Raw genomic sequence first — 18,350 nt, 5'->3', positions numbered from 1 at the left:
ACGGCCAAATCCTATCGCCTTGGGGAATTTCGGCCAATCCTATTGCTCCAAAATGTTTAGAAACATGTATTTAAGAGTATTTGGCTGCAATAAATTAACCTTATGGCGGGACCCCGGGGTCCCAGAAGCCCCTGGCTCTCGCATAAACTGCGTCGCGACGTCATCTTATGTCTATTGAAAGCGAACGGTACGGCAATCTATCCCTCCCGACAAGCTCTACACGATGCGATAATCAACGTTTAAAAGTTTTGTTTCTTCTGCGCATTCGTCCTCACTGTGCTTGGACGGCACGACAACAGAATGATCCGCGCCAGGTGGGTCGCGGCATTTATGTGCGCGGTGAAACGGAGTCGCCAAAAATAAGTGAATTAATTGCGATTTTGACTTCCGTTTATTCGGCCACTTCATGGAGCTATCTCATTTGTGGCCAGGTCGCTTCTGAAAAAGAGCTACGTAGCCCAGTGGTCCTTTCGCTAAAAACAAACGAGGCTGAGCGACATTTGCCAACACGTGAATGAGATCCGCCATACGGCACCAAACTGCCGTGTGTTTGCACGCAAACCCGAGCGCGGTTGCTGCCAATACGAGCCGCTGTGCCCAAGACAACAACAGAACCACTTTCCGTGACGATTACGTCGTTCACCGACTCCCACCTCGCAGCCAGGATCAGTGTTGACAACTTCGCGTATTTGTTTTATTTACGCTGAACTACTATCGTGCCATACGTAGCCAACCGTGCTAATCTTCGCCAAATCTAGTGACTTTGTGGGTTCCGCTGGTGACGATATATCTCGTAAAAGTGAGGAGCGTCAAACCGAGTGACTTTTTGAGATGAGATGCAGATTCAGGGGCGATTGCAGATAAGCATTAAGCATCCTGTACAAATTCACTCTTTGTAACATCTGGCAAATTGTCTGGCAGGGCCGAATTTGGAAGGTCTATCCAGCGACATCTGGTGAATATTCTAGCTCCGTTTGGCGACCTTCCGCTTTGAGGAGTTGGCAACGCCGGCGAGGCTGTCCCCTCGAGAGGGGATCTCCTCATCTCCTCCGCGACGGCGCTTCAATCGGGGGGGGGCAGTGGTTCCACCGCACTGCGCCACGCACGAGGAGGAGCCGCCGCCGTGTCCCTGTTTGGCACAATGCGCCCCAGCAGGGCGCGGGGGCCGTTTGGCCGAATAAACACGCAGGCACTCGCTGTTGCCTCAGCGGCTCGCGCAGATATGCGAAACCGGAGAGCACAATGTGAAATCTGGTGCCATATGTGCGGAAAATCAAACCCTCACGCTCATCACTGGGACGGGCGAGCGTGAGCGCGCGAGCGTCGGCACGCGCGAGCGTCGGCACGCGCGAGCACCCGTTGCGAAATCTGCTCGACTCGAACGAGAGTGACCGGGGTAAAACCTACGACAGCCTTTTTTCGTTATTTTGTCGCAAAAACAACGCAGCGACCGCGAAGCAAGCCGAGACGGACCGCTGCGTGTCTCCCAACCGCGCTCGCTTTTTGCCGAGCCCGCGGGCGACTTCAACGACACCGCAGCAGTCCCGGCCGCTGCACAGCAAAAGATAAAATTAATGCCATTATGACGAGAATAATAAATCGTCTCCGCCTACTCGAGCTGGCAGGCCAATGGGGCGCGCGAGGCAGCCACACAAACGGGACTTTGGCGAACGGGAGCCAAATCGGCTGTTGCCCAATTGACGCTGCAGCCAATGAGGTGCAGCGGTGAGGCAGACACCACCGCGGCACAAACAGATTTTACATGGAGCACGTGGCTGTGATTCAGGAATACAGTGACTTAACAGAGTTTTGCGCAGGCCTAGCATCCCCTTCACCCCACAGCGTGTCCCACCCATCCACTTGACCACCTGATCATCTGCCTGGCCATCCCCCTGACCTTCTGCCCGACCTTCCACCCGACCTTCCACTCGACCGACCATCCACCTGGCCATCCGCCTGGCCGCCCAGAGGACGTCGACCTGAAAGTTATCTTTCTCGTTGGCAGCGCAGTGTTTACAGAGCACGGTTCCTATTTTAAACCTAAAAGGCTCACAGGTCACCTCTCCTTGGGGTATTTTGGTACCACAGTGTAAAGTACGATCTCACTCTATGAAACAGACAATCTCACTGCCCTCTCTCTACAATGAGAATGGCCCAGTATCTGAAAAGGCAGGCCTACTTGGGCCTTTTTATACGATAAGGCATTGCTAAAGATGAAAGTGGTGACATTGTAAGCAAGATAATTGTGGTGTAAATATGTAAACTCTGTAAAATTATGAATATGCAGTGTTATTTAGAAATCCCAATTGAGTCATTTCCAGGGGATATTTCAGCATTGGGCTGTTTGGCCAACACCAGTTTACATTATGTGCGTGTGTTTTGTTTAGTTGTGGGAGAAAACTATAGAACAAGGAGGAATCCAATGCATAACAGGGGAAGAACATAGAAACTCCACACAGAAGGCGCCCCCAGTCAGGAATCAAACCCAGGTGCTTTTTGCTGTAAGGCACGAGCGTCACCACGCCGTTGCCACCAAGTCTCCCTATAACCTATAACGATTCTCAGTTGTTGATTCGAAAGCGTTGGAACTCTATAGATACTACAGTGGTGCATAGTGTTGCAAAGTCATCCCTTCATGAATCTCAACGCGTGCTGGCAGCTGTGGAGAATAAACCCGCCGGGCCTATTCGCCTGCGTAACGGCGGAGAGGCGGTGTGTTCACGTCTCGCGGCGTGCGGACGAGGAAAGTTCGTCAAGCCGCAGGCTCCGTCGCGTCTCAGCTCGAAGGTCGAGAGGGGGCTGCTCGTGTCCCGTGCGGTGGCGGGCCTTGACGATTAAAGTTCACCGCTCCGCTCCCACGCTCTCTCCGGTGGGCCACCGCTGCAATCGAGGAGCCCCCTTTATTACTGGCGCCGGAGCGTAAGATTATAACCCGGCACCTAAACATGCATCGCGGCGCCGTCTCTGTCGAAGGCGGAACTCCCACCATCGCATGGGGGCGACCGCTCAGATTCTCTCCCTCCTTGTGCTTCTACTCTGTTGCCTATTCTCGATTGGCATCCGCTCTGCTCACACCGAGATCCCGCAGACTTGCGTGGAGATTCATAGACTTACTCGGAGATCCAGCGACTCGCATACTCCTACGTGATGCATAGACTTACACAGAGAACCAGAGACTTCCACAGACACACTTACATAGACTTGCAAAGGGACCCAGAGAGGCGCATCTCTTTCACAACCGAGCAGCCACTCCCCACGATTGCATGGGGGACGGCCCCTCGGATTCTCTCCCTCCTTGTGCTTCTACTCTGTGCCTAGTCTCGATTCACATCCACCGTCCTCGCATCTCCTTCCACTTCACCCTCCCCATCTCACCCTCGTCCTCCTTCTGCGGAGATGCAGCGGTGGCGACTACGCAGACCCTTCTCACCGCGTCGGCTTAAGTCTCTCGCTCGGCACGTGCCCAACCCATCCAGGCCTCGCCTCCCCCTTGCCTTCTCCTGAACGCGAGTCACCCCAGCTACAACGCGGAGTGACACAGGCAACACACCGAGGAAGGTTCCTTGTTAACGTTGCCTTGCGGTTCACTAATGCAGTGCCTTTATCTACACACGAGAGACACACTGCGTTCCTAGATTACTTTTCAAGAGGGTCCCCCGCTTTGGGATGTCTGGCCAATTCTCTGGACGAGTCTATGGCTATCACGGGGTAATAAAGCCTGAAGTGCTTGGAGAAGCCCGTAAGGATAAAACACACAAAGCTCCACACAGATAGATTCCACCCTCTGCTGTCCTGCCAGGGGGGACGGAGACTGGTCCAGCAACGTTTGAAACAATCGCTCACCGCTCACATTAGCCGTGGCCGGCAATCAACTCGGGTCACCGGGTTCGTGTTGCACCGCTGCTCCACCCACCCACACACACGCGCACACACACGCACGCGCACGCTCTCGCATGCACGCTCTCGCACACGCCCATCAAAACTCACTATGCAGCAGGCAAGCCCACTGGACAACGACAGGTGGTGGGAGAAAGTGATCGTCGCCGAGGACTGCCGCAGCTCGCTTCTGGGAGACGGTTCTCCGTTGCTCGCCACGCACGCCCCCGTCCCTCTCCTCCTGCCGTGACGAGCGACGTCACGGCGCAACAACGTGGACAGAACCGACGTCGACGCGGAACGAGCGTCTTGCCCCTTGCACGGGAGACGAAGCTCAACGACGGCGCCACTCGCGACCCGGCAAGCCGGAGAGGGTTGCGCGGTAGCTCGCCCCGTTGGCCGCGGAGACCGAGCGAGGCCACGCGGCGCGACGGCGCGGCCGCCTCACTGGCGACGACGAGGGCTTCTAGATCCCAGCGGACGAGCGGCAGGGTGGCAGGAGCCAACCGTGACCCGATACCGTGTGTGTTGAAACGGGAGACGCGCACGCGGGCGCGCGCTTGCGTGTATATTGTAGTATCTGGAGCGTGTGCGTGGATAGGAACGTTGGCACGGGGTAGCGTGGGCACGGTGGGGGGACGTCTTGTGGCGCTGCCGGTCACGCGGTGTGCAGCCAGGCTGTAATCCGCAGGGGGCCGAGGACTCTCGATGGGCACCCCCCCCCCCACCCCAGGGATATATTGCAGCTCCAATGAATTTTCAGGGTTGTGCCGCGCGATGTTCGGCGTGGTGTCCGACGTTTCGCTCCATATCCTGAAAGCTTCTTCAGAGACTGAATTCAGAACTTCGGATGAAGTGCCCATCACTCGGGCTATTGATAAATTCCTCCAATTCAGGAAATTAATTGAGCCGTGGTGCCAGGAATTGTGACCGAAATGTACCGCCAATGCAGCGGCCGTGCGCATCGATTCCACAGGGGCGCGCCAGGACCCGTGTGCCCTTCTTACCTGAACACCGTGCCAGGCTGCACGCAGCCCAATGCCCAATGATTTATTGATCTTGTTCGGAAATCGTTTTGATTCTAAGCATTGCATCTCTATTCCAGGCTCGGAAACATGAGGCTAAGAATCCTGAAAATCGCCCATATCTGTGTCTGTATATATAGACTTCATGTACAGACAATGTCATCTTGCCAACCATTCACTGTTTGTAAGCCAATTATTTGCCCTGCAGCCGTTGTGGGGGTAAAAAGAAAAGCTGCTGCATCAGCAAAAGAGCTTCACACGCTGACAGAGATAGAAGCAGCGTGGGTGTATATGTCTCTGGGTGTGTGTGTACATGTCTGTGTGTACATGTCTGTCTGGGTGTGTGTGCGCATGCATGTGGGTGTGTCCGTGTGTATGGGGAGCGGTAGTGTAGTTGTTCGCGCGCTGCGCTACGAACCTGGGGACCCGGGTTCGATTCCCGCTCACGGCCAACACCGGTGACGATTATCTGAATCGGTCCAGGGCCTCCCCGAGGTCGACTCAGCCTCAAATGAGTACCTGGAGCGGTGTGTAAACATCGCCACTAGGGAGACAAAGGCGGTCGAGCGTGGTGTCTGCCACTCACCCCCCTTGTGTACCTTTCCGTCCTTCATAGGTGCTCACTAACAGTACTTACCCCAACAGTCTGTGAAGGCTATTGTCTTTGTTTTTGTTTTCTGTGTATGGGGAGCGGTGGCGCAGCGGTTAGCTAACTGCTCAACAAATTCCGGTGACCCAAGTTCGATTCCCACTCTCGGCCAAGACCAGTGATGATTATATTATCTGAACCGGTTCTGGGCCTCCCCTAGGTCGACTCAACCTCAAATGAGTACCTGGTGCAGTGTGTATACATAGCCGCTGGGGAGACAAAGACAGTCGGATGTGGTGTTGGCCACCCACCCCCTCATGTCCTGTGCCGCCCTTCATAGGTGCTACTCGCTAACAGCATTTTCCCCAACAACTCCACGAGGGATCTTTGTCTGTGTTCGTGTGCACACGTGTGTGTGCGAGCAGCACTTTCATAAATGATGGAAGCACCTTAATGTGAGACTTGTATGTCTGTAATAAACTTATTTCCAGCTGAGAATAGCCGTGAAATGCGTGACAAACCGAATTCACGGCTTCAGTTCCACGCACTTAGACCTCTCACTGTCAAACGTTCCTGCTAGCTAGGGTCACGTGTGGTGCGACAAATTAGCCGGGACGTCGCCCGGCTTGGAACGCGACGTGGCCTACGGCGACGCCGCCGCCATCGGCCGAGGCCGCTCGTCTGGTTGACTTTGCGATTCTGACGATCTTCTTCTTTCGCGTGGCTGCTGATGCAGATTGCAGATCAACAAACTACAATTTGACATTCAGGTGGTCAGGCCGGACAACTGGGTCAGGAGCAGCGGAGTGGAACGCCGCAATGTCTCCCTCGTATTTGCGGATCGGGAATTGCGTCGTCATACGTTGTACCGTCTGTTCTGGATGGCCACAGTCGCACACTACTAGAGAGTTTTTACTTTTCCATCAGGTGTCCGCATCTGCCATGGTTTAAGCGGACGCGACTTAGGGTGGCCCATGAGCTCGGTGGAAGATCAAACCCAGGTATCTTCTGCGTTGGGTCTTTCACAAAAAGGTTTTTTTTTGTGAGTAATTTTTAACTCTGTTCAGCTCTCCAAACTTCATCCGGGTTGAACTCGCATCGTTTAGGGTTAAGCGCATGGGTCCAAAAGGGCTTGCGGCGTGACTTCAAGCGATGGACGAGGGATTTTATCAAGCTCCTGATGAATGGGAAGTCGATTCGCATGACTTCCTGGAGGGTTGCACAGCATCACGGCGGATGGGTGGGGGGGGGGAGATTTGTGACCGTACTGGCAGCCACGGTGTTGGGGTCGACTTGAGGGTTCCAGTGATACAACGCACTGCGGTGTTCAGTTGGAGATCTGACGACAAGCGATTACTCTCGTGCAGCCAGTGCCGCACCCTCCGGCAACTGTTTGTCATCAACAAACGTTCCACGTTGCAATTTCACGTGAGCATTACGAGGGCATTTGATTGGAAAATTAACAAAAACATTCCCTGGCCACCCATGCAACAATGCTGTATGATCCACCGCGGAAATGCCATCTTCAAAATCACTATTCGCAAGCCGTGCTCCCAGTCTGCTGCCTGTAGATGGTGGCTACGGGGGGAATGGCAGAGGGCCCTGGGTTCACGGCGTACGCTAATTCCACACCGTTTCGCGAGCCCCCAGTTGCCACTACAGTGCAATTCTCCCCAGTGAAGAATTCGCATTCCGAGGCCGATGCAAATTAGCGAGCGGTGGTGCGACTAAGCCGCTGACACATTTCGCGCCGGGCACCGGCGAGAGTTTTTGTTCTTTGGCATTCCGCGTCACCTAAAGCTCGTCTAAAGGAGAAGTGGCCAGGTTACGGGGACCCGGATCGAAACCAACCCGAACCCCGGGCTTGCGCTTCCTCACGTGCGCACGGCCGTGGGGAGGGTGGGGAGGATGTTGCACAAGCTCTGCGGCCGCCGCATCACCGGTGACGTAGCGCGGTTGGCATGGTCGCAGGGGGGCAAGGAATGAGAGGGGGGGCAAGGAATGAGAGGGGGGCCAACACCCCCACCCTCCTCTTCCTAGCCCGGCGACTTGGCCCATCCGGCCGTGGGAACTGGTGCAGTTGCACCGCCTGCACACTACTCGTCATCTGCCTCACTTCGCGGCCGCCAAAAGAGCCGCCCCCCCATTCGGAGACTTTTCAATGCGGTTAAGAATGAAAGCAAATCGCAAGGTGTTCGAGCATCCGCCAAACAAACAGCCAGCAGACACGCACACACCCACAGCGAGCGCCACACACCTTCTGGAATCTCACATTTCAGAGGCGATGGTATGCGCACTGGAGGCAAGCGATGTGACAGATAAGGCGATACCACAGCGTGGGTTTCCACGGTTGCGATGGGGCATTTCTCGCGTGTGTTTTCGGGTTGCACGCACACCACGTTTTCTTTTTCGGCACGACGCCCCCAAGTTTGGCTCCACCACACGGTACTATAACCGAAAGCACATGGGAGAGCCAAGGAGAGGATTGTCCACCAGTGAATGGGAGAGCCGAGGAGAGGATTGTCCACCAGTTATTGAAAGAACCGAGGAGAGGAGCAGTGCAATGAGATGACGAGCCCCCAAGAGAACCAGCCACGGCTTTCAATTTCACCCCCCCCCCCCAGCAACCGCCGCACGGAGTGAGAGAGAGAGAGCAACTAGAACTGGCAATGCGTGGATGTTAATCGCAAGGCCTCTGGGCAGAAGGCGTAATGCTTGTTTAAAAGGCCATTAAAGCCGGCCAAGCGTTGTGCCACTCCTACAGAGTGAACACAGCGTTTGGAATGTGCCGAGTCTTTCGCTTTTTTGAAAGTTTCTAATTTACATTTTTATTGTATTGTTTTAGTTCTCTGTTGTGCTTCTCGTATGAATAACATTTCCATAAAAGTTATTCGACTGCGGTTCACTCGGCACAAGCGTGCCGTGAGTCTTCAACTCATTGGAGCGATCTGTAGTAACGCTTGGAACACACGCATCACCAGCCTCCGTCCTCCCAGCAGTGTTAATGAGGCCGCCACAGGTCACAGATCGCCAGGTCGCGTGTGGTGGAGTAAAAATGTGCGTACTCCAACATTCTTCCCAGATATCTGGCCGGCATGGAAGAGTAGGCCAATACAGCCTCTGGAGGGGCTCTCTCGGGCTCCCTCTCGTGCAGGCCTTTCCGCCAGCAGTGACGCGAGCGAGCGCCTGAACCTTTCCGATGACTGCCGCACAAGTCAACTTCCTCGATGCTGAACGATGCCCTGCGGCAACGCCTTGTGCTGACGTAGCGCCCACGGCGCCCACAAACCCACTTTCACGTCGATGACGGAGGACGACAACCCACCTTTGAATCTCTCCGTTGGTCCATTATTGGAGTGTGGTCTATTATTATTGTTATTATTACCCATCATCGGCCATGATCAATCGACTGCTGGATGAAGGCATCACCGAGCTGTTTGCCATCTGTCACGGTCCTGGGATGCACGCGATCCATCTCGCACTGAAACGGGAGCAGATTTCTGGGGGGCGTTCCCGCCTTTGGCTGCCACTCTGTCACCAGTCTCAACCACTGCCTATCATGTCCCTTCTAGCGACGCATCCCTGGCCAGGAACACGTGCCATTTTCAAGATGAATTTTTTTTATTTATTCGTCCAACATGGATGTCAATGTCGGTTCTGCGTAAAACCGAACCGAATCATACCATGCGACGATCTCCTCGCAGTCAATTTGAGAAATTCAGAGCCACAGCGGCAATTCTCGACAGACAGCGCATCCCGCGCGATGACCGACGCAGGCCAGCGGACGTGGCGATTCACGCGTTGTGAGATGCGGCGTGCGCGATATGCCAAGCGGAAGGAATTTTGATGTCCCTCTTATTGGTCATCAGAACAGAACATTGAAGAACATCTATTATAGGAAGCCAGAGATTTTATCTGTACATCGGTTTAATTTTGTGGACTGTCAAAAAACATGTTATGCTTCGTCAATGAAACGCATCACAGTCAGGAACCCTGAAACGGTGCTCTCCAGTTCTGTCACTGGCACAATGTACAGTGTTTAAGTGTTTGGTAGTGATGTCACAATAGTGATGTAATAGCACGCATGGCCGAAAACTTCTTGTTTGTCTATTTATTTTGGACCTTTTCCCCAGACTCAGGTTAGGAAATAAGGAATCCATTCAGATCTCTCGCACAGCAATGTCGAGGAACGGGCAGTGAAAGCGGATACCGGGGAGCTACCTCGATAAATCCCTTCAATCTATTATTTTTTTCGTAATTCTCGGAGATGGAAGTTAGCCACATGATGTTGCGGAAGAAAAGAATGTGAAGGTTTTTTGTTGCGCATTCATTGGCGAGACCATAAGAGTACTCTCTAAGCTTGAGAACCAAGTCAATTTGTTTATATTTTCTCATTAACGTTTGTTTTGTTTACATTTCTATTGGGCAGCCTCATGAACGCGTACCGAGGAAGATGTCTGAAAGATAAAGGGCTGTTTTCTTGTTGGGTCGCATCACGTTGGTTAAGGCCAATTGTGTAAAAAGTGAGCGATTTAAAACATGCAAAAAAATGCGGTGCAGCAATTCCTGATAAAGGAGTACACGAATTATTCAACAATAATCGCTCTTAACTTACAAACAACAACAGGACTCGTTTCCACCTGCCCTCCAAGAGGAAGTACGCTGGAATGCCATACTATCAGCGATAACATCGTGCGCGATTCAAGTTGTCACTGTGTGATCACAACAAGAGTCACCGCGTACGTGAACTCTTTGCGGAAATGAGACGTGGGGGGGGACTGAATGGACCAGTTCTGGGGCGGTGTAGGGGGGTAGGGATCCAACTGCACAATGACATTGCCATTCTTTGGGACAATCCGAGACAGCGTCACACACTTGGCATGCTCTCGGCCCCACCCGTGGAGATGCAACACATGAAAAAATTAACCCGTAAAAACAAAGTTTTTCACTATAAATCCTTTATATGCGTGGCGGCTAGAGTCCTCTCGTCCTCTGGCTTGAGATGGCTGCCACCTATGGGTCAGATGATTGCCTGCCACCATTAAGCAATTGGTAATTAAATATAAAAAAAAAATCCTAAAAAGTGTAAAAATTTGGAAAAAACATTTCACGAAAGTTAATTGTCACGCACAACGAGTTTGTGTGCAAAATGTCAGCTCGATTGGATCACGGGAAGTGGGTTAAAAAACGATCGAAAAATTTGCACGGTCGTAAGCGCACAAGCAAGCAAGCAAGTGAACTTAATATAAAGGATTTAAAAATGGCAACACAAGCTGACGCGTGCAAGGGTGTCCTCTAGATGTGCCGTCTCATTGGATATCCACGTTAAATGTTTTACTTTTAATGCACTTATTTTAAACGTGGCAGACACCAAATACGGTCATGTTCCAAACGGACTTCGCCAAATTGGTGAAAAAAACTAAATTAAGCCACAAGGCTCTTTAAAAAAAAAATGCTGGCCCCAGAATTGGTGACCGTTCCCAGCGCCGGATTCCGAGAGCAGAAAATATCCGTGCCCTCTCCTCCCTATAACCTCAAAGCAGCCATGAAAATATGTCGTGTTGTTGATATTATTCACATGGAAACAATGTGAAATCAGTCTCACTTTTCTTATTACGAAAAGTAATTTTTTATTTTTTACCCGTCGGGCCCCTATGGAGTTTTGGACCGGAAACAAATGGCCCATTTTCTACCCCCTAAATCTGGCCACAACCATCCTCCCTCCCTTCTGCCCGTCCCACCAGAGTCCAGCTTATAGAGGTGGTAACCAGCTGCATCCAAACCGTCGGAGCAAGTTGGGGCCAGATCTTTTTTTCTCTTTTTTTAAACCGAACCGAGACACACAACCGTGGTGCCAAACCACCGCCGCCTTGCATCGCGGGGGGAAAAAAAAAGCATGTGACGCGTGATTCTTGGAAGTGAGAGGAGATCACAGGGGGATGGCGTTCGGGCTTAGGGTTAGAGAGATCTGGCATTGGGGGTTGTGGTCAGGTTTCAGCGTGGTCAAATTCGAGAGTCATAAAAACGCTTCATCATCAAAGACAAAAGATTTGCATGCAGACTCTAATTCAGCATGTGCGGTTATAGTGAGAAGCCATGAATCAGGGTAATGAGTTTAGGATGGGGTCAAGGTTTGCGTTCCAGCGCTTTGACGATATATATACAAGCCAGTGCTTAAGTAATAGCTCCAGATTCTAAAGTTGCGAAGCATACGCTTTGACCCACTCAGATAAAAGCCCTCTGCTATAAATAAATAACAGAGCCGTGCTGTAATGTTATGGGCACGACAGCGCGCCCCCCCCCCCCTGCATGAGTGGATCGAGTAGCACGCCCTACACACCAGCCCTGCACGCCGTCTCACGTCGTAATATTACCACGACCCCCCCCCCTCCCAACTCTCACCCACAGCCCTAACCCCTTCCCTACTCATCCTCGTCTTATCCAAATCCCTCACACCAATCACAAGCGGACCACTAACCCCGTCATAACTCTTACCCAGAACCCCTACCACCAACCCTATCACTTATCGATAATGCTACCCCTAACCCTACCACTTATCGATAACCCTACCACCAAACCTAACCTATAACCCTACCACTTATCGATAACCCTACCACCAAATCTAACCCTTACCTATAACCCTACCACTTATCGATAACCCTACCACTAACCCTACCACTTATCGATAACCCTACCACCAACCCTATCCCTTATCTATAATCATATCACCAAAACCTAACCCTTACCTATAACCCTACCACTAACCCTACCACTTATCGATAATCCTACCACCAAACCTAACCCTTACCTATAACCCTACCACTAACCCTATCACTTACCTATAACCCTACCACAACTCGTATCCCCAACACTACTTCCTACACAACCCCCTACCCCCAACCCCAGCCATACCCGTGCCCCCACCTCCTCTCCTTGCACGCGCACTGCGACAGCCCCCCTCCCACCCAGCAGAACGAGTTCGATCCCTGCCTCCGGCATATTGAGAGCAGCCTCTGCTGCTGAACGACTCTTTACCGAAGCGCGCCACCTGCCGTGCAAGACTTCAGAGGGACGGGATTGTCATTTGCCGTCACCGCTCCGCATTTACAAAGACACAACGGCATTCACTCTACATAGAGAGAGTTTATAATATAAAGTGTACACTCAAACTGCAACGTCCGATGGCTTATCGCTCAGCAAAGACAGCCACAGCAATCACCCCATAGACCCGCGGTGACTGCTATATGAGCTGCTGCTGCTGCTGCTGCTCGCAAGCGGACATCCCCAGGTGTCCCCACAGCAGGGCGATGATGCTACACTCCCAGGCACGCTTAAATAAAGGAGACACAACACACACGACGTAGCATTGAGTCGGCAATGCAGCAACACACACAAAATCGAACGTCCCCGCTGTGCGCTCTCTCTCTCCACCGCCCTTCACGGAAGCGTGCAAGTGACAAGCGTGGTGAAGTATGGACAGACAACCCGCGCTGCGTGCACGGCGTGGGGAGGGAAGGAGGGTGTCCCTCATCCAGCGATGGATGAACAAAGCAGGCTGCAGAGACACCGATCACACCACCACCACCATCACCGCTTCGGCAGTCGCCGGGTTACAATGCGCTCGTCCGTGCCACGTGGAGCCGATGCTCGCCGGGTTCGACGTGGAGTGGGGGGGGGGTCCCCACGTGTGCGACACGCGTAGACCCCGAGCAGGGGGGGGGGGGGAGCGGGACTCACCTGGCCGAGGGGGAGACGGGGGGGAGCGGCAGAGGGGAGACGCAGAGGGGGAGACGCGGGGACGGGAGAGCCGCCTCGCTTGGCCCCTGTGAATGCAGCAGGCACTCGGCAGGGACCGCGGCGAACAACAGCCACTTGTAGCCCCACCACTGCATGCGGCAAACGGAGGCGTTTATTTACATTTTAATTGGAGCGTGTGAGAGTGTGGAGTCTGTGCTGGTGTGTGTGTGTCTTGGTGTGTGTGTGTTGGTGTGTGTGTGTTGGTGTGTGCTGGTGTGTGTTGTTGTGTGTGTTGGTGTGTGTGTTGGTGTGTGTTGGTGTGTTGGTGTGCGTTGGTGTGCGTTGGCGTGTGTTGGTGTGTGTGTGCTGGTGTGCGCTGGTGTGTGTTGGTGTGTGTGTTGGTGTGTTTGTGCTGGTGTGTGTTGATGTGTTTGTGTGTGTTGGTGTGTGTGTGTTGGTGTGTGCTGGTGTGTGTGTGCTGGTGTGTGTTGGCGTGTGTGTGTTGGTGTGTGTTGGTGGAGTGTGCTGGTGTGCTGTTGTGTGTTGGTGTGTGTGTGTTGGTGTGTGTTGGTGTGTTGGTGTGTGTGTTGGTGTGTTTTGGTGTATGTGTGTTGGTGTGTTGGAGTGTATGTTGGTGTGTGTGTTGGGGGGAGCGGTAGTGTAGCGGTTAGCGCCCTGCGCTTCTAACCCGGTGACCGAGTTCGATTCCCGTTCACGGCCAACACCGGTGACGATTATCTGAACCGGTCCCGGGCCTCCTCTAGGTCGACTCAGCCTCACACACAAAGACAAAGATCCCCCGTGTAGCCTTAACCGACTGTTGGGACATGTGCACACGAGGGGGTGGGTGGCCAACAACCACGCCCGGCCGCCTTTGTCTCCCCAGTGGTGATGTGTACACACCGCACCAGGTACTCATTTGAGGCTGAGTCGACCTAGGGGAGCCCCAAAACCGATTCAGATGATCGTCACTGGTCGTGAGCGGGAATCGAACTGCGGTCGCTGGGTGCGTCGTGCAGTGCGCTAACCGTGGGGTGGCCTCTATCCAGAAAAGAGCTGCAGTTTGCATAATTGAAAACAATGTGGTTGGAGCGGTGGCGCAGCGGTTAGCGCACCATGCAACGTCCCTAATGCAAATTGGACTCTCACTTTTGTACCGCAGCGTTTAACCTCAGCTTGAGATGGCCGGAGCTGAGCTCACTAAAATGTTCCCGCCGCGATCGTGTCTGGGGCAATTGGACCATGCAACACAATGCGGCATTAAGTCGCATTTTCCTATTGCATCACTGCTGCTATTCCAAAGTGGCACTTGCCACGTGTGCAGTGACAGTGGTCGTTGTTGTTCGCCGCGGTGCCTAACTGCGAGCGGTCTCTTGAATTGTAATTGATCCGTAGACACGTGGTGAGGCGCCAGCGTGTGCCGGCATCACGACACGTGGTTGGGACAGGGGAGACCACGCACCCAGCCCACTCACCTGTGTTGATCACGCAACCAGCCCCACTCACGTCGCTTATGCCATACAGAGTTGATGGTTGATCGAGGGAGAGTTGACATGCCCATCTCTTTGGCTCCCGCTTCGATGCTCCCCGCTTACCACGATCCGCACCGACCAGCGTGGTGAAGTATGGTCCACATCACCCCCATGACCAGCACGGGCCGTGCAGGCCCCAGTCCAGCAATGGAGCGACAAAAGGGCTGCACTTGCCCATTCCTCTGTCTTCATAAACACACTGGGTGGTGGTGTTTAGTGCACTGTGTATTTGCAGTACAGTACTTATCCCATGTAATAATACAGTAATCTCGATTTAAAGCTTTCGTGACTGCAGGAATTAATCTTCTTGGTTCTTTCGGTAAAGTCACGTAGAATGGAAATAATAAGAAGACAGAGTCACGTGTCTTCTCGACAGACCTGTTCTCCACCTGAGGACGGCTGCTTGCGTTGTGGCCGAAACGTCGTGAGAATTATTTTATTATGTTTTATTTGTATTATTTTATTATTTCCATTCTACGTGACTTTACCGAAAGAACCAAGAAGATGAATACAGTAATCATACATTCCAGCCATACTTAATCCACCAGTGGATGAATGCCTCCCCAGGGTACGTCAGAAGGGAATGTATTTTGTTCATAATAACTTCCCCGGATGGTGATTGTGGGTTTGTGCAGCGGTGGAGGTCGTACTGTGCCCGGCTCCGATGCCACCGCTGTAGCCGATGTCAGCCCTTTCTCTCGTCAAATTCACACATTGGTTGTTTTTATTCGGACGACGCAAATCATTCGCTTGTTTTTTTTATAACACTGTCTATGTTTTGTCTGTGGGTCATTACAATATTATCTAATTGCACGTTTCGTTACTGTCCCGTTGAGCGGGTAGGGTGGTGATGGTTGCTGGAGACAACCACACAATAGTCATTGTGTAGTTGAAGTTCTCCGTTTCTCCAGGAATCTGACAGTTTGAGGGTTCAAGAGTTTCATCAGATAAAGCCGCTCGGCTCACACTCACGCCACAAGTTAAACATTATTCAAGCCGCGATGACGATGGTGCAGAGATAAACCTGCGTGGCTGCTGCAAACCCGGTTAAAAATGATGTTCGCGTGCCGATTTCGTCGGGTGGAGGCACAAGTGCTTGGGGCACCGCACTAGAAATCCGAACGGCCTCGAGTTCAACTCCCGAATCTCGTGGGTGGCGAGCGATATCTGTGAACCTACCCTGGACCTGCCCACTTCACCAACCCCCGCACCAACCATAGGGGCGAGGTAATGGCCAAGTGACGCCAATGACTGACATGGGGAAGAATTCATCCAGCAGTGGGCTGCCCTGCGAATTGTTAACGCGGCGAATGCGTTACTTATACTTTTTGTTTGTTATATAAGCCAATTATACTTTATGATTCGTTGCAATGATACATTTGCATTGATTTGCAATACAACGAGAGCCAATGACAGTGTATACTTCATATGAAGGAGACTTCGTGTCTGCCTATTTATTTTGTTATACTGTATACCGTGCTGTTATTCACCACAAGAATGCTCAAGATTACAGGAACTGAGAATAGGTTTTCCCCGTTTATCTGGCAACAAAACAGGTGTTAAGTTGTTAAAACACCAAACTTAAACCTTTTGCAAGGAATCATGTCTGTATTAACCACAATACTTGTGGTCAAAATGCAAGCAAAAAACTAAAAACATACTCTGATAATATATGCATTGTCTTTGAAACTGATTGGTCCACACCAGAGACAGCTTTCTTTTGAGCCTCGTCTCAAACGGTGTATTGTGGTTAATGCAGACATGATTCCTTGCAAAAGGTTTCAGTTTGGTGTTTTAACAACTTAACACCTGTTTTGTTGCCAGATAAAAGTGCAAAACCCTATTATCATATTTTGCTACTGGCAAAGCAGGTCCCATGATTACGTGAACTGTGAAAGTGCGCCGCTGTTACCCTCCGTGTCCACAAGAGGGCACCCCAGCGAAAGCCACCCCTGAGATCACCCCCATTCGTCACCGTGTTTAAAGCAACATCCATTTGTCAATCCACTGCTGGACGAAGGCCATCCCACGCCGCGTATCGGTCATTGAGGTTGGTTGACCATACTTCACCACTCTGGTCAGTGCGAGTAGGTGAAGTGGGGGTGCGTCCATGCCCTCCTACCTCCGCACCGCATTCACCAATCCGCGGTGAAGTATGGTTAAGTAAACACGATCATCCAGCTGTGGATAGTGCGCACGCAAACAAGTGCCAGCGCTACGAGCCCCTCCGTGATTGGCAAGGCGCTCCGTGGAGCTGTGTGGAGTTCAGCTGCTGCCCACACGCATTCTAAACTATAAACTAAAGCTATGTTTACTGGTAAGAACCACCTGGTTCCACCAGCCCACAGAGGATTATTGTGTCCGTCCGTCGTGAATCCAAAAATGGGAGGGGTCGGGCTGGGTGGAGAGGGGAGGGTGGGGAGGGGCTGGGTGGGGAGGGTGGGGAAGGACTGGGTGGGGAGGGGAGGGTGGGGTGGGGCTGGGTGGGGGGTGGGAGGGGTGGGGCTGGGTGGGGTGGGGCTGGGTGGGGAGGGGCTGGTCACCCCGTGGTGCCCTAATAAAACTCAACGTTTAACCTACTCACGCCGGCTTGTGCCCGCCCTCACAGTCGGGCATATTTACGGAATACACCACGCCGCCGTTGACCCTGGCCATTGACCGAACCTACCAGCCCCCTCCGCAGGAATGTGTTTTTTTTTTACCAGGTAAGGCCGACTGAGCTATGTAGGTCTTCTTTTTCAGAAGCGACTTGGCCACAAATGATAGCTCAACGAAGTGGCTTATCGTGTGGACATGTATGGCAGCCAAATGCTCTAAACGCGTGTTCCTAAATGTGGAGGGGAAAACCGAAGGTCCCGGAGAGAAATCCGCGCGACCACAGGGAGAGAGACACGCAAACTCCAAATATTCAGGCGTCAGGGTCGGGATCGAACCCACGCACTCCTGCATACCAGGCGAGGTAGTTAACATCTCACAACCGCGGCGCCATTCTTCGCATAAAGCCCCCTTTGCTGGCACGGCGGGGTCAATGTTGATAGATGGCTAACATAACAACAGGAGCGCGTTCTAATCAGGTATAATAGAATTGTATCATCACAGAGCTACGCTGCGTCGCACGGTCACCTCCTACCAGAAGCGAGCCTTCCGCACTTCACGTGACGACCTCAAAGGGCACCTAGCCTGGCACGAGCGCCATGGTGATGTCACCGCCACTTAATGGCGAACGGCGGTTGTTGTGCGTGTGTGTGACTTTTCCCATGTCTGCCTATGCGGTTGTGCAAGCACGTGTTTGTGTACATCGTGTGTGCGAGGTAGAGACTGTGGATGTATGTATTCGCCTATGTCATCCTATATGTGAGCTGTGTGTGTATAATGGATGGTAATTGTATATATTAGATCATGATTCAACACATGAATGATGATTCCACACCGTAGCTGATGCTGATTATGCTTCTGCATATCGGATGAGGATTATGATGATTCTGTATATGAGATGATGATGATTTTGTATCGTGAATTATTATTGTGTACAATGGATTATGATGTTATATACGGGATTATGCGGATGACGATACCGCTGATTGTGATGTT

The 18,350-nt window shown here is 52.3% G+C and overlaps 1 protein-coding gene across 2 annotated transcripts in view; it reads right to left on the bottom strand.

Moving 5' to 3' along the window:
• The window catches only part of PC (pyruvate carboxylase), a 52,251-nt gene extending 38,908 nt beyond the window's left edge, over positions 1–13,343 (bottom strand). Inside the window, exon 1 of one of the 2 annotated variants that reach the window (XM_078864492.1) lies at positions 13,228–13,343. The gene's annotated coding sequence lies outside the window, so the exon portion shown is untranslated. Of the gene's footprint in view, positions 1–3,987; positions 4,093–13,227 lie in introns of those variants that run through there. The other variant, XM_078864493.1, reaches the window with a different exon arrangement.
• Positions 13,344–18,350: the final 5,007 nt, after the last annotated feature.

The sequence above is a fragment of the Lampetra fluviatilis genome, chromosome 18 (genome assembly GCF_964198595.1).
Source record: "Lampetra fluviatilis chromosome 18, kcLamFluv1.1, whole genome shotgun sequence".
NCBI classification, from domain to species: Eukaryota; Metazoa; Chordata; class Hyperoartia; order Petromyzontiformes; family Petromyzontidae; genus Lampetra; species Lampetra fluviatilis.
This window is presented reverse-complemented; position numbering and strand designations above follow the sequence as displayed.